Raw genomic sequence first — 16,293 nt, 5'->3', positions numbered from 1 at the left:
GAAAGGTTCACTTGTGCTGTATATTAGATTCCAGATATAAGTGATGCCATGTAGATGCAGACTGTTGCCTTTGGAATGGATGAGCAATGAGATCCTGCTGTGAAGCGCTGGGAACTATGTGTAGTCACTTCTGATGGAGCAGGATAATGTGAGAAAAAAGAAGGTATATACACATGTGTAACTAGGTCACCTCGCTGTACAGTAGAAAATTGACAGAATGCTGTAAGCCAGCTATAACGGAAAAAAAATCATTAAAAATAAAAAATAAAGAACACAATAACGCCATTTGCAACAACATGGATGGGACTAGAGACTCTCATGCTAAGTGAAGTTAGTAGGACAAAGACAAATACTCTATGATGTCTCTTATATCTGGAATGTAATATATGGCACAAATGAACCTATCTGCAGAAAAGAAACAAACTCATGGACACGGAGAACAGACTTGTGGTTGCTGAGGGGGAGGGATTGGGAGACACTGGGAATTTGGGGTTCATAGATGCAAACTACTGCATTTGGAATGGATAAGCGATGAGATTCTGCTGTATAGCCCAAGGAACTATATCTGATCACTTGTGATGGAACATGATGGAGGATAATGTGGAAAAAAAACTGTGTATGTATGTATAACTGGGTTACTTTGCTGTACAACAGAAATTGACAGAACAATGTAAATCAACTATAATAATAAAATTTTTAATAAAATAAATTATAAAAAAGCAAAGTTGCCCTGGATGTTACTATCAACTCAGCAGATAGAAGAAAAGAAAGAATGAAGGATTGTTTACAAGGTTTCTGGAAGTTCCTGTTGTAGCTCAGCGGAAACTAATCCGACCAGTATTCATGAGGTTTGATCTCTGGCCTCACTCAGTGGGTTAAGGATCCAGCATTGCTGTGAACTGTGGTGTAGGTTGCAGATGGGGCTCAGATCCCTTGTTGCTGTGGCTGGCAGCTGTAGCTCCGATTTGACCCCTAGCCTGGGAACTTCCATATGCCAAAGGTGTGGCCTTAGAAAGAAAGAAAGAAAGACAATAAATAAGTAAGTAAGTAAGTAAGTAAGTTTCTACGGTCCGCGGGTCCAGCCTGGACATGTAATCATTTCCAGTGGCATTCACTTGGCCAAAACTTAGCCACCTATAGGGTGATCAGCTGTCACAGTTTGTCAGTATTGATGGTTTTCCTGAAATATGAGACTTACAGTGTTCAAACTAGGATAGTTCCAGTCATACTGGAATGAGTTGGTCACCTTAGCACATGTCCTCACCTAGATGCAATAGAAATGACATCATTTTTTACACTACGTGAGAGGAGCGTGAGTTTTGATGAGCACCTGATGTCCACTGTGGTAACATTTTCCTCAAAGAATTGAGGAAGCCAGGAATTCCCACTGCAGCACAGTGGGTTAAGAATCCGACTGCAGTGGCTCAGGCTGCTGTAGAAGCGTGGATTTGATCCTGGACCTGGCTCAGTGAGTTAAAGGATCCGGCATGGCTGCAGCTGTGACATAGGTTGCAGTCGCTGGTCACATTCACTCCCTGGCCTGGGAACTTCCCTACGCTGTGAGGGTGTGGCCATCAAATTAAAAAAAAAAAAAAAAAGAATTGAAGAAGCCAGCCTGCAGATCTGGGGGGAGGGGAGAAGAGCGTTTTAGCCAGAAGGGACAGCAAATGCAAAGGTCCTGAGGCAGGAGTGTGTCTCGCACAGAAGAGGGAAGGAAAAGCAGGGGGGTCCAGTATGGCTGGAATTGAGTAGATGAGGTAGAATACCCCAGAGCATCCTTTAAGGTTTCCATTGATCCACCAGCATCCCTTGAGATGTGATTGTTTACTTGCATCCATTTGGCCATGATTTGTTTACAAAGCAATAATGAAAGTCTTGGAGTTCCCATCATGGCGCAGTGGTTAACAAATCCGACTAGGAACCATGAGGTTTCGGGTTCGATCCTTGGCCTTGCTCAGTGGGTTAAGGACCTGGCGTTGCTGTGAGCTGTGGTGTAGGTCACAGACGTGGCTCGGATCCCGTGTTTCTGTGGCTCTGGCATAGGCTGGCAGCTATAGCTCCCATTAGACCCCTAGCCTGGAAACCTCCGTATGCGTGGGTGCGGCCCTAAAAGGACAAAAAAAAAAAAAAAGTGAAGAGAGGCACACTGACACACAAAAAAGAAGGCCAAGATGGAAGGTGAAAATGGAAGCAGAAGTCAGAGTGCTGCTGCTGAAGGCCAAGAAATGCCAGGAGCCATGGGGAAGAAGAGGCAGGGAAGGACTCTCCCCTACAAACTTTGGAGGGAGCATAATCCTGCTGATGCCTCCATTTTGGATTTCTGGTCATCAGAACTGTAAAATGCATTTTTGTTATTTTAAGCCACCCAGAGGATGGTAATTTGTTACAGCAGGTCTAGAAAAGGAATACATTTAATAAATGCAGCATTTACAATTATAAGAGCATCATCTGTCCTTTTGCTTTTATTAATTACAAGAAATAGAAATAGAATTCCTGTGCTTATATGCATAGCCTTGTAGCAATACTATAAGCAGTAAAAACCAGTGTGTGTGAAGTTGCATCCCAGCTATCAGTGAGAAAAAGGTGAATTTCAATAGGCCATGATGGAGGTAAGGCTGAATTATTTCTATTATTTCTGTAAAAAATGATATTATAAAATTATTGTCACATGAAGATGTGATTAAAGAGGATCCAGCTACAAGATGGGATGAAAAATGTTATAGATGTATTTCAGGAAGTGAATTAATACAAAATATTATCTTATTTGTATTGACTTCTGTTTGGGATATTTTTTCTTGAAATTTACAATGTGTTGCAAGTTTTGTTCTCATTCTAAGTAAATATTTGTTTGTACCTATTTTTGTGTTTGCTATTTGCTGTGCTTTTTTAACCATCTTCCCTCACCAAATTCTGTAAAGCTTCAGCCTCCCCACACATCCCCCCCCACCCCCTGCCACCCGCCACCAATCTGGTCTGTCCTTGGGCATGAAAAACTGACTCTAGCTTTTGCATCAGCATCTGCTCACAGCATGGTTTTCAGAAATCTACCAGTAATTTAAACCCTGTGGAAGCTTATATTGTAAGCATACCCAGTAATCTCTAGATTTACAGCTATCCTGCACAAAAAGGATTTTCATGAGGTCGTGTAAACAGCTCGAAAATTGCTTGTGCTTCTTGTGGTTTCTCAGCAGCAGTTCGAATGCCATCTTGGGTGGGACAAAAGTTTGATGTTCCAGACTGTCCCATGTGCTGTGGAACATTCGGCATCCCTGGCCTCTTGCTCACTAGATGCCATCCACAGGCACCAGTCCCTGACAATCAAAACCATCCTCCAACACCTTCGGATTTCCCCTAAACTCATTGTGGGGATAAGTACTGTCCCATTGAGAACCTCTGGATGGTAGATGGCCCTGAGATAGTCTCTGTAAATCCTATTTTATCAGATTAAAATCAAATTAGAATTTATTTTATTTTTTTAACTTGATCACAGGGTCATATTTATTTATTTATTATTTTTTTGTTACTCAAATGAATTTATCACATCTGTAGTTGCATAATGCTCATCACGATCCACTTTCACAGGATTCCCATCCCACAACCCAAGCACAGCCCCCCACCCCCCAAACTGTCTCCTCCAGAGACCATAAGTTTTCCAATGTCTGTGAGTCAGCATCTGTTCTGCAAAGAAGTTCCGTCTGTCCTTTTTTCAGACTCCACATGTCAGTGAAAGCATTGGATGTGGGTGTCTCATTGTCTGGCTGACTTCACTTAGCATGATCATTTCTAGGTTCATCCATGTTGCTAAAAATGCCAGTATTTCGTTCCTTTTAATGGCCGAGTGATATTCCATTGTGTCTCTGTACCACATCTTCTTGATCCACTCCTCTGACGATGGGCATTTAGGTTGCTTCCATGTCTTGGCTATTGCAAAGAGTGCTGCAGTGAACACTGGAGTACATGTGTTTTTGCGAGTCATGGCTTTCTCTGGATAGATGCCCAGGAGTGGGATTGCTGGGTCACATGGGAGTTCTATTTTTAGTTTTCTGAGGCATCTCCATACTGCTTTCCACAGTGGTTGCACCAATGTACAATCCCACCAACAGTGTCATAGGGTTCCATTTTCTCCACACCCTCTCCAGCACTTACTGTTTGTAGACTTTTTGATGATGGCCATTCTGGCTGGTGTAAGGTGGCACCTCATCGTGGTTTTGATTTGCATTTCTCTAATCATGAGTGACATTGAACATCTTTTCATGTGTTTTTTGGCCATCTGTATATCTTCTTTGGAGAAGTGTCTGTTTAGATCTTCTGCCCATTTTTGGATGGGGTTGTTTGGGGTTTTTTTTGGTATGGAGCTGCACAAGGTGTTTATAAATTTTGGAGATGAATCCCTTGTGAGTCGATTCATTTGCAAAGATTTTCTCCCATTCTGTGGGTTGTCTTTTCGTTTTGTTTAGGGTTTCCTTTGCTGTGCAGAAACTTTGAAGTTTGATTAGGTCCCATTTGTTTATCTTTGTTTTTACTGTCATTACTCTGAGAGGTGGATCTGAGAAGATGTTGCTGTCATTTATGTCAGACAGTGTTTGGCCTGTGCTTTCCTCTGGTCTTATATCTAGGTCTTTAATCCATTTTGAGTTTATTTTTGTGTATGGTGTTAGGGAGTGTTCTAATTTCATTCTTTTCCACGTGGCTGTCCAGGTTTCCCAGCACCACTTATTGAACAGGCTGTCCTTTCTCCATTGTATGTTCTTGCCTCCTTTGTCATAGATTAGTTCGCTGTAGGTGCGTGGGTTTAATTCTGGGCTTTCTCTCCTGTTCCACTGATCTATATGTCTGTCTTTGTGCCAGTACCATATGGTTTTGATGACTGTTGCTTTGTAGTATAGTGTGAAGTCCAGGAGCCTGATTCCTCCAGCTCCATTTTTCTTTTTCAGGATGTCTTTGGCTATTCTGGGTCCTTTGTGCTTCCAAACAAACTTTAAAATATTTTGTTTGAGTTCTGTGAAAAATGTCCTTGGTAATTTTTTTTTTGTCCTTTTGCCATTTCTTGGGCCGCTCCCACGGCATATGGAGGTTCCCAGGCTAGGAGTCGAATCACAGCTGTAGCCACTGGCCTATGCCACAGCCACAGCAACGCCAGATCTGAGCCGCATCTGCAACCTACACCATAGCTCATGGCAACGGCAGATCCTTAACCCACTGAGCAAGGGCAGGGATCAAACCCGCAACCTCATGGTTCCTAGTCTGATTAGCTAACCACTGAGCCATGACGGGAACTCCCTTGGTAATTTAATAGGGATTGCATTGAATCTGTAGATTGCCTTAGGTAGTATAGTCATTTTGATAATATTAACTCTTCCAATCCAGGAGCATGGTATATCCTTCCATCTATTTGTGCCATCTTTGATTTCTTTCATCAGTGTCTTAACAGTTTTCAGAGTACAGGTCTTTTGTCTCTTTAGGTAGGTTTTCTCCTAGGTATTTTATTCTTTTGGATGCAATGGTAAACGAGATTGCTTCCCTAATTTCTCTTTCTGCTCTTTCATTGTTAGCGTATAGAAATGCCATCCTGCAACTTTGCCAAATTCATGGATCCTGCAACTTTGCCAAATTCATGGATGAGCTCTAACAGTTTTCTGGTAGAGTCTTTAGGATTCTGTAGGTATAGTATCATGTCATCTGCAAATAGTGATAGTTTTACTTCTTCCTTTCCAATTTGGATTCCTTTTATTTCTTTTACTTCTCTGATTGCTGTGGCTAGGACTTCCAGAACTATATTGAAGAGTAGTGGCGAGAGCGGACAACCTTGTCTTGTTCCTGATCTCAGTGGGAATTCTTTCAGCTTTTCACCACTGAGAATGATGTTTGCTATGGATTTGTCATATATGGCCTTTATTATGTTGAGGTAGGTTCCCGTTATGCCCACTTTCTGAAGGGTTTTTATCAGAAATGGGTGTTGGATTTTGTCAAAGGCTTTTTCCGCGTCTATTGAGAGGATCACGTGGTTTTTATTTTTCAGTTTGTTAATGTGGTATATCACACTGATGAATTTGCAGATACTGAAGAACCCTTGCATCCCTGGGATAAATCCCACTTGATCATGATGTGCAATCCTTTTAATGTATTGTTGGATGCAGTTTGCTAGTCTTTTGTTGAGGATTTTTGCACCGATGTTCATCAGTGAAATTGGCCTGTAGTTTTCTTTTTTTGTGGTATCTTTGTCTGGTTTTGGTATCAGGGTGATGGTGGCCTCATAGAATGCGTTTGAGAGTATCCCTTCCTCTGCAATTTTTTGAAATAGTTTCAGAGGGATCGGTGTTAGCTCTTTTCTAAATGTTTGATAGAATTCGCCTGTGAAGCCGTCTGGTCCTGGACTTTTGTTTGTTGGAAGTTTTTTTGTTTGTTGGTTTGGTTTTTTTTTTGTCTTTTTGTTGTTGTTGTTGTTGTTGTTGTTGCTATTTCTTGGGCCGCTCCTGCGGCATATGGAGGTTCCCAGGCTAGGGGTCGAATCAGAGCTGTAGCCACTGGCCTACGCCAGAGCCACAGCAACGCGGGATCCGAGCCACATCTGCAACCTACACCACAGCTCACGGCAACGCCGGATCCTTAACCCACTGAGCGAGGGCAGGGACCGAACCCGCAACCTCATGGTTCCTAGTCGGATTCGTTAAACACTGTGCCACGATGGGAACTCCTGTTTGTTGGAAGTTTTTTAATCACAGTTTCAATTTCAGTTCTTGTGATGGGTCCATTCATCTTTTCTATTTCATCTTGGTTTAGTCTTGGAAGATTGTACTTTTCTAAGAATTTGTCCATTTCTTCTAGGTATTCCATTTTATTGGCATATAGTTGCATATAGTAGTCTCTTATGATCCTCTGTATTTCTGTGATGTCCATGTTACTTCTCCTTTTTCATTTCTAATTTTATTGATTTGAGTCCTCTCTCTTTTTTTCTTGATAAGTCTAGCTAAGGATTTATAAATTTTTTTGATCTTTTCAGAGAACCAGGTTTTCATTTCATTGATCTTTTCTATGGTTTTCTTTATTTCTATTTCATTGATTTCTGCTCTGATCTTTATGATTTCTTTCCTTCTACTAACTTTAGGTCTTGTCTGTTCTTCTCTCTTGAGCTGCTTTAGATGTAAAGTTAGCTTGTTTCTTTGAGCTTTTTCTTCTTTCCTGAGGTGGGCTTGTATTGCTATAAACTTTCCTTTTAGGATGGCTTTTGCTGCATCCCATAGGTTTTGGAGTGTCATATCTTCGTTGTCATTTGCTTCTAGGTATTTTTTAATTTCCTCTTTGATTTCTTAAGTGATCCATTGGTTGTTTAGTAGCATGTTCTTGACTCTCCATGTGTTTGTGTTTTTGAAGATTTTTTTTCTTGTTGTTGATTTCCATTCATATAGCATTGTGATTGGAAAAGATGCTTAATATGATTTCAATTTTCTTAAAGTTATTGAGGTTGGATTTGTAGGCCAGGATGTGATCAATCTTGGAGAATGTTCCATGTGCACTTGAGAAGAATGTGTATTCTGTTGCTTTTGGATGGAATGTTCTATAAATATCTATTAAGTCCATCTGGTCTAATGCATCATTCAGGGCCTGTGTTTCCTTATTGATTTTCTATCTGGATGATCTGTCCATTGCTGTGAGTGGGGTGTTAAAGTTCCCCACTTTTATTGTGTTATTGTTGATTTCTCCTTTGAAGGTTGTTAGCAGTTGCCTTATATATGGTGTTGAACCTATGTTGGGTGCGTAGATATTTAAAATTGTTATATCTTCTTCTTGGATTGATCCTTTGATCATTATGTAGTGACCTTCTTTGTCCCTTAAAATATTCTTTATTTTAAAGTCTACTTTGTCTGATATGAGTATTGCTACTCCAGCTTTCTTTTGATCCCCATTTGCATGGAATATTTTCTTCCACCCTCTCACTTTCAATTTGTATGTGTCCCTAGAAGTGAAGTGGGTCTCTTGAGGACAGCATATATATGGGTCTTGTTTTTGTATCCATTCAGCCAGTCTATGACTTTTGGTTGGGGCGTTTAGTCCATTAACATTTAAAGTAATTATTGATCTGTATGTTCTTATTGCCATTTTATTAATTGCCTTGGATTTGTTTTTGTTGCTCTTTTTTCTTTCCTTCTTCTCCTGTTCTCTCTTCTTCTGGTTTGATGACTATCTTTAGTGTTGTATTTGAGTTGATTTTTCTTTGTGTATCAACTGTAGATTTTTGGCTTTCAGTTATTCTAAAGTTTTGATTTAAGAGTCTGTATGTATATGATATTGTTTTAAGTTGTTGGTCTCTTAATTGCAAGTTCATCTCCAGTGTCCTGCATTTGTACCCACCTCTTCTCATGATTTCTGATTATGGTGGTATAATTGTGCATGGATGGTTTCGTATCTTTACTGTATATATAACTTTACTGGTGAGCCTTGTCATTTGTGGAATTTTTGTTTCCTGTTGCTGTCTTTTCTTTTCAGCCTAGAGAAGTTCCTTTAGTATTTGTTGTAAGGCTGGTTTAGTGTTGCTGAATTCTCTTAGCTTTTGCTTATCTGTGAAGGTTTTGATTTCTCCTTCAAATCTGAATGAGAGCCTTGCTGGGTAGAGTAATCTTGGTTGGAGGTTTTTTTCCTTTCATCATGTTAAGTATATCATGCCACTCCCTTCTGGCCTGTAGAGTTTCTGCTGAAAAATCTGCTGATAACCTTATTGGGGCTCCCTTGTATGTTATTTGTTTCCTTTCCCTAGCTGCTTTCAAGATTTTCTCTTTGTCTTTAATTTTGGTCAGTTTGATTAATCAAATTAGAATTTAATATGAAGACAAGGCCCCTTGCTTTGTATCTTATCGGGCAGACCCTCCTTAGCTCTTCCAAATCAGCCCCTCTCTCCTACAAGGGAGGCCTAGGCAGCATCTTAAAAAAGCTTCCCGTGTAATTCTGACATCACTGAAATTTGAGAACTCTGGTTCTCAAATGATGGTGATTTTGCCCCCACCATGGGATAGTTGGCAACGTCTGGGGACATTTTTGTTGTAAAAATGGGAAATGGGTGCTACTGGCATACAGTGAGTGGAGGCCAGGGATGCTGCTGAATGTCCTATGGTGCACAGGACAGTCCCCCACAACGAAGATGATCCGGCCCAAAATATCATAGTACCAAGGTTGAGAAACCCTGATCTAGACATCAGGTGGATCCCCAAAGTAGTCCAGGTTAGTCCCATTTTAATAAATCAACTTCTATTTTAATAGCATTGAAAAACTTGGATCCACCAAGCTCTCTGGCTTTCAACCAACTGACTTGCCTGGGAACCATAAGCAGTGTGCCTGGGGCATTCCCATCATCTGAATCGTTGGGAACACTCTGGCCTTGCACCCCACCCCTTTCCCACATCTGTCAGGGTGCCCTAGCTCTTCTTAGATCCGAAAGGGTTGGTCTGAGCCCCTAGAGGGTCCTGGTCTTGCTTAGTCTCTCTAGGTAATTATGATACAGCCAGACTATAAGTACTTGCCAGACTGTTTCTTAGATATGCAGGAATCTTACATTTCCCTGCCTCCACTGAAGTTAGCTTGGGAGCCATATGACCGACTCCTGGTCCATGACATGTGGGTGAATATGATGCATGCTCTTTTCCTGGCTGGCATGGCTCTGGGGTAGCAGGGAAGGCATCCAGAAGGGCCCTGTAGAGCAAAGCTGACCATAGCCTTGATGCTGGCATGATCCCATTAGTGGAGGTGCTGCCAGGGGCCAGGGGTTGGGGGCAGAGTGGCCCTATGGCTCAGGGCTGCAAGGTTAACCCCAGGCCAGGTGCCCTAGGGAGACCCAACTGGATTTCAAGAGGATGTACAGCCCATGTAAGAGCTGGGGGGAGAGAATGTGGGGCCCCGACTAGGTGAATCCCAGTTTTTCCAGCAGCAGAGACAGCAGGGTGAACAGGGCCAAAGCACAGGGATGTCTTTGCTACAGAGGCCTGCTTTGCTACCCAGAGTGTCATGAGGACATGACAGGTCTCTGACTCCCTGCCCACACACCCTCCCTTGAGGAGGCTGAGTGGAGCTAAGAAAGGGATTTTTCTCAGATCTTCCCCCACATTTTTATTTCTAGAATTGTTAAACATTAAGAAAAGCTGAAAGAATAATACAATTATCACCTATACACTCTTTACCAAGAGTCACCTAATGTTTCTCCTGACATTATTCCATCATTCTGTCTTTCTCCTCTTGCTGAAACATTTGAAAATAAGTATCATAATGTGTGTTATAATCCATTCCTGTCATTAATCTTTGTGATGTCAAGTTGGGCTAAGGGATGCCCAGACAGCTGGTAAACCATTATTTCTGAGTATGTCAGTGAGGGTGTTTCTGGAAGAAATTAGCCTTTAAATCAGTAGACTGAGTAAAAAAGATCTGTCTCACCAATGTGGGTGGGCATCATCCAACGGCTTGAGGACCTGAATAGAAAAAAAAAAAAAAAGTGAAAGAAGGGCAGATTTGCTCTCTCTCCTTAGGATGAGACCTCCACCATCTCTTGTCCTCAAATATCAGTGCTCCTGGTTCTCAGGCCCTCAGACTTAGACTGAATTCCACCACCAGCTTTCCAGGATCTCCAGCTCATGCATGGCAGATTGTGGGGCTTCTTGGCCTCCATAATATGTGTACCAACTCCTACAATCGGTCTCTTATTGATCTGTTCATCTTTCCTGTTGGTTCTGTTTCTCTGGGTAACCCTGACTAGTACAGGTTTTGGTAACAAAAGTAATTCTAGAGGAAAAGAATTTTAAGGATAAGTTTTCTAAATTGCTTCTGGGGTTTCTGGAATTGACTCTCCAATCTGATTAAAGATGCTAATGGCTCTATTTCCAATAGTATATAGAATGAATATAATCTTGTCACATATTGCCAAATTCCCTTCTGGAGTGGCTATAGTATTATCCACTTTCACTAGCCATATAGTAGAAGAGTGTTTCCACACAGCCTTGCCAGTGGAGTGTTTCATCAAGCATTGGGATTTTTGCCCAACAGGTGGATGTGAAATCTGTCATTTTAACTTATTATGAGTGAAGTTTAGCATATTTTCTTATACTTAAGAATCATTTGTCTATATTTTTCTCTGGACTGTCTATATTTGTCAATTTTTAAAATTTTTCTTTTGTTCTTTTTTTTCCTTGATCGTTAAGAGCTCTTTATATATGTGAAGGGAGATTAGCCCAGAAAAGGGTTTTTTTAATTGAAGTAAAATTGACATACAATATTGTGCTGATTTTGACCATATAGCAAAGTGGCTACACACACACACACACACACACACACACACATTCTTTTTTATATTAGTTTCTATCATGGTCTATCCCAGGAGATTGTATATAGCTCCCTATGCTGTACAGTAGGACCTTGTTGTTTATCCTATCTTTTTGTTGTTGTTGTTGTTGTTGTTTTTGGTCTTTTTGCCATTTCTTGGGCCATTCCTGTGGCATATGGAGGTTCCCAGGCTAGGGGTCTAATCAGAGCTGTAGCCACCAGCCTACGCCAGAGCCACAGCAACGCGGGATCCGAGCCGCGTCTGCAACCTACACCACAGCTCACGGCAACACCAGATTGTTAACCCACTGAGCAAGGGCAGGGATTGAACCCGCAACCTCATGGTTCCTAGTCAGATTCATTAACCACTGCGCCACGATGGGAACTCCTATCCTTTCTAAAGGTAATAGTTTGTACCTACTAACTCCAAACTCCCAGTCCATCCCACTTCCTCTGCCCTCACTCTCGGCAACTATGAGTCTATTCTCTATGTCTGTAAGTCCATTTCTGTTTTGCAGATACTTCGTTTGTGCCATATTTTAGATTCCACATATAAGCAATATCATATGGTATTTGTCTTTCTCTTTCTGACTTACTTCCCTTAGTATGATAATCTCTAGTTGTATCCATGCTGCTGCAAATGGCATTATTTTGTTCTTTTCTATGGCTGAATAGTATTCCATTGTATATGTGTACCATATCTTCTGTATCCATTCATCTGTCTTTGGACATTTAGCTTGTTTTCATGTTTTAGCTTTTGTGAATAGTGCTGCTATGAACATAAGGGTACATGTATCTTTTTGAATCATATTTTTGTCCAGATGCATGTCCAGGAGTAGAATTGCTGGATCATATGGTAATTCTAGTTGTAGTTTTCTGAGGAACCTCCATACTGTTTTCCATAGTGACTGTACCAACTTACATTCGCAAGAACAGTGTAGGAGGGTTCCCTTTTCTCCACACCCTCTCCTACTTTTGTTATTTGTAGACTTTTTAGTGATAGCCATTCTGACTGGTGTAAGGTCACATCTCATTGTAGTTTTGATTTGCATTTCTCTAATAATTACTGGTGTTGAGAATCTTTTCATGTTTCTGTCGGCCGTTAGAATGTCTTCTTTGGAGAAATGTCCATGTAGATCTTCTGTCCGTTTTTCAAATGGGATGGAAATGCCATAAAATCGGGTTGTGATGATTGTTGTGCAACTATAAAGGTAATAAAATTCACTGATTAATTTTAAAAAAATAAAACAGAGGTAACTAGAAAAAAATGTTTTAGTCAGTCTCCCAAGGCAATAGAGATAAAAGCAAAAATTAGAAAATGGGACCTAAACAATACAGCAAAGGAAGCTATAAAAAAAAGAAAGAAGAAAAGACAACCTGTGGAATGGGAGGAAATATTTTCAAACTGACAAGGGCTTAATCTCCAAAATATACAAACAACTCATACAACTCAACAATTTTAAAAAAAGGTGTTTTTTTTTTTTAAGTGAAAAGTAAGTTTTGTAGTTCTCTCATGGCACAGCAGATTAGGATCCAGCATTGTCACCGTAGCAGCTCAGGTCGCTGCTGTGGTGCGGGTTCAGTCCCAGGCCCAGGAACTTCCACATGCCATGGGCATGGCCAAAAAAAAAAAAAAAAAAGAGAGAGAGAGAGAGTCAGTTTTAAAACTGAGGGAGATGAAGACATGACTAAGTTAAAATGTTGAACTTACTCTACTGCTAAGCAGGCGGGAAGCTGAGGATGATTAGGTCAAATAGAGAAAAATAAGTAAGATCGTCTTTCATTGTTTTTCCCACACGGAAGTCTAGTATGGACAGAGCTGTGATGCGCTACATATGGCTGATGCTCCAGAAGAATTTCCAATCAAACGGGCCTTCCCCCGGACTTCCTGAAAGCAAGACCAGCTGCTGGTACATGGAGCAAATATGCCAACGAGCTCCTTTCTTCAGAACAGGATGATGCTGTGATCTCAGAAAGAAAACTCTTCAAGAGGCCACATTTCTAGTTTTTAGAGACAGGAACGGGGTGCCGCCATTACAGGAGAGCTATTTAAGTATCCCCAAAGCCAGGTGTTTCATAGCTAGCAGTAACACTCTCTTGGCCTTCATTTAAATTTTGAGGGTATGTTTAAAGTAGAAAATAGCAATAGAAAAATGTGAAACTCAAACTATTGTCTGTAGATAAACATCTTGCAGCAGTGATAACTTGAGAATGTTCTGAATTCAGAGAGTTTGAATGTTCTCATGCCACGTCTGCAGGGCATTCTCTGTGATGGGAAATAATAAAGGGGAGAAGAAAATAAATCAAGCACTCTGAGGGAAGGCAGCTTGATTCTTCCTTTGAGTCTGACATGTCCTCCAGGAAAAGAGACCTTGGGTGGGACGGATAAGCATTGGATGTAGAGTTGAGGGAGGTACGTGTATTTTTAAAGTTTTGAAGTGTTACGGTATGTTTATGAACTGGTACCATGGTCTCCAGTCCAGAGAGGCCAGTTGATGAGAGAAAGGCTGGGCTACGTCCTTGAGGAGGCACGTGGGTGGGACTGGTATTCGGGTCCCAGCCGTGCAGGCACCCAGGGACCCGGGCTCCGAAAGGCCCTGTGCTCAGTTGAGTGCTCTCTTGTCACTGTCCTGAAATGCTTGGCGATTTCACATTTGTAAATTGAGTCCAAAGGAACACAGGAGCACGGGCCAGGGGCTTGGAGCCTCAGCTCACCACACCGCCCTGCCTCCTCCACCCCCTGGGACAGGTTCTTAGACACATGTTCCCCAGCCCTCTGGTGCCCCAGCCCCCGCCCCATGAGCTCATCGCCCTCTGCCTAGAATGGTGACGGGATTGCGTCGTAGGGCAGAGGAAGGGTAGCTGGATTTCTGAGTCTTCCTCCGCTTCCTCCGCTCCGGGCCCAGGGACAGGGTAGTAGAACTCAGGCTTACATACCCTGGGGAACTTCAGGGCAGACGGTAGGGTAGCCATCTTGCCCTGGAGCTGGCATTGCCACGGCAGGTCCATGCCACTTAACAGAGGCTACATCTTGGTGGGGACAAGCCCATCACCCACCCCCAATCCAGGCACCTAGTGTGCTCTGGAGCACAGGATTCAATATCCTTGGGTTGCGGAGACACACCCATGGGAAGCCAGGCCGGAGTTCCTCAAAGGTCGCCCTCCGTCCTCATGCAGCAGGTCCTCATGGAGGCTGGTGGGAGGGCAACCTGGCAGCCATCAGGCCCAAGTGTATGCAGTAAAATGTGTGCTGATAATGTACACCTTCAACGTTTTCTTTACCTAGAATGACATTAAATAGCAAACAAGAGTGCCATAACAAGTCGAGAGAGAGAGAGAGAGATTGAGGAAGAAGAGACGTTATATGTGTGTACCTTTTCCCCTGCCTTTCAAACAGCGTGGGCCAGATTTTCATTTTGCATTGGGCCGCACAAATTATTGACTACCTACTCTATGCCAGGCTCGTACTAGATGTTTTTACATCAGCGATCTCATCTGAGTCTCCTGGTAATTCTGCCCTAATGATGCTCTTCTGAGGGTGGAGGAAGAGTGTCCTGGAGTGAATTCACTGCTTAAGGAGGAATAGGAGCTCATGTCTGTCCTTTACCTGGGAAGCATCTTGAAATTCTCCAGCCAGCAGAAGTGAAGCAGTATCTGGAGATGAGCCTTTATCTTAGTATCAGCTCTTGGCAATTTTAAGAGCCGCCTCCTAATCTCTAAAGAGTTCTGTTTGTAAATCTTTCCTTTAAAAAATGTGTAAGGGCTCCAATTTTTTTGAGAAGCAAGGAAGCTTTTGCAGGTGGCTTGGTACTGCAAGAACTAGAATGGTAGATGTGTGTAGTCAGAAGCGAGGTTGGGCAAGGTGGCCTTATCTGCCCTCCCTTCTCTCCAGTGGGATGCCTAAATGTTGAACTACCGGCTCTTAGTAAAAATTAAAAACCTGATTTATAGCATTTGCCAATTTCCGTGGTGTAAATCCTCCCACCATAGCTGATTTCAAGCTACCAGTGTGATGAGTTGGGGAGAGGCTCAAAGCAGGTAGCACAGCATGATATAGTACATTCATTGTACAGACACGAGACATTAAAGAACCCTCAGGAACAGAGATCATATAAAATACAGTAAAGTTGAGTAGGAAATGATGAGCATTGAGTATTTACTACTTTTGTTTTCAATATGATTTATGGAATTTTATGTTCATTTCATTTTTAATGATGGCTTATTAAGAACAATTAGCTCACACGATTCCTGACAGTTGAACAACCAGTGTTTGTGAGCTAGTGGTATAAGCAGTGTGGGCAGGTGTGAGCCAGGATGAGCTGGCATGAAGTGGTACAAGCCAGCTCCAGCACCTCACTGCTTTGAGGGAGCTGAGCCAGGAAGTGGGGTGAAGTGTGTTCATGGAAGCCCCTGGGGGCTAGGTGCCCATGGAAGTCAGAGGCGGGGGTCCCCGTGGCAGCGCTTTAGCCCACTCACTCACATCATATCCACCTTCCTTTCCAGTGGCTCTGAAGAGCTTGCTAGATCCTCTTGTCCCTTGCTCCAGCTTTTGCTCATCTGCCCCCACCCCAGCTCAGAGGGAACCGGTTCTGCCCTGCCCATAGCTGAAGGGGCTTCAGAAGCCCCACCTCGAGGACGGCCCTGAGCCTGATCCTGGGGCTGAAGAAGGCTTTCTTTCCCTTGGGCCAGTTTTCCTTCTTGCTGTGCACATCCCAGGGCAGAGACAGAATCCCAGAGCAGGAGTGGCGCTGGGAAGCTGCTGGGTGCCTGCCCACTTTACCCATCTGGGAATGGAGCCCCAGAGAACGCAGGCGGCTGGCCGGTCTCGAGGACCTCGTGCAAACTGCATCTATTTCCCCTCACGTGGTCAATACCGAATTTGAATGTTAATTCTGTACCAGGCACTGTGCCAGGTGCTGGAGGTTCGCTAGTGCCCCGCCTGCTGTGGGGCCCGTGTAGGAGGCAAGGAGCAGGAGTTCACTTTGCATGTGTTAA

General features: G+C 42.6%; 1 protein-coding gene across 3 annotated transcripts in view; it reads left to right on the top strand.

Annotated features, from left to right (window-relative positions):
* The window catches only part of RAI2 (retinoic acid induced 2), a 378,829-nt gene that overhangs the window by 256,029 nt on the left and 106,507 nt on the right, over positions 1-16,293 (top strand). The window lies entirely within an intron of this gene.

Source organism: Phacochoerus africanus, chromosome X (genome assembly GCF_016906955.1).
Source record: "Phacochoerus africanus isolate WHEZ1 chromosome X, ROS_Pafr_v1, whole genome shotgun sequence".
Taxonomy (NCBI): Eukaryota; Metazoa; Chordata; class Mammalia; order Artiodactyla; family Suidae; genus Phacochoerus; species Phacochoerus africanus.
Note: the sequence above shows the minus strand (reverse complement) of the source record. Positions and strands in the feature narration are given on the sequence as shown.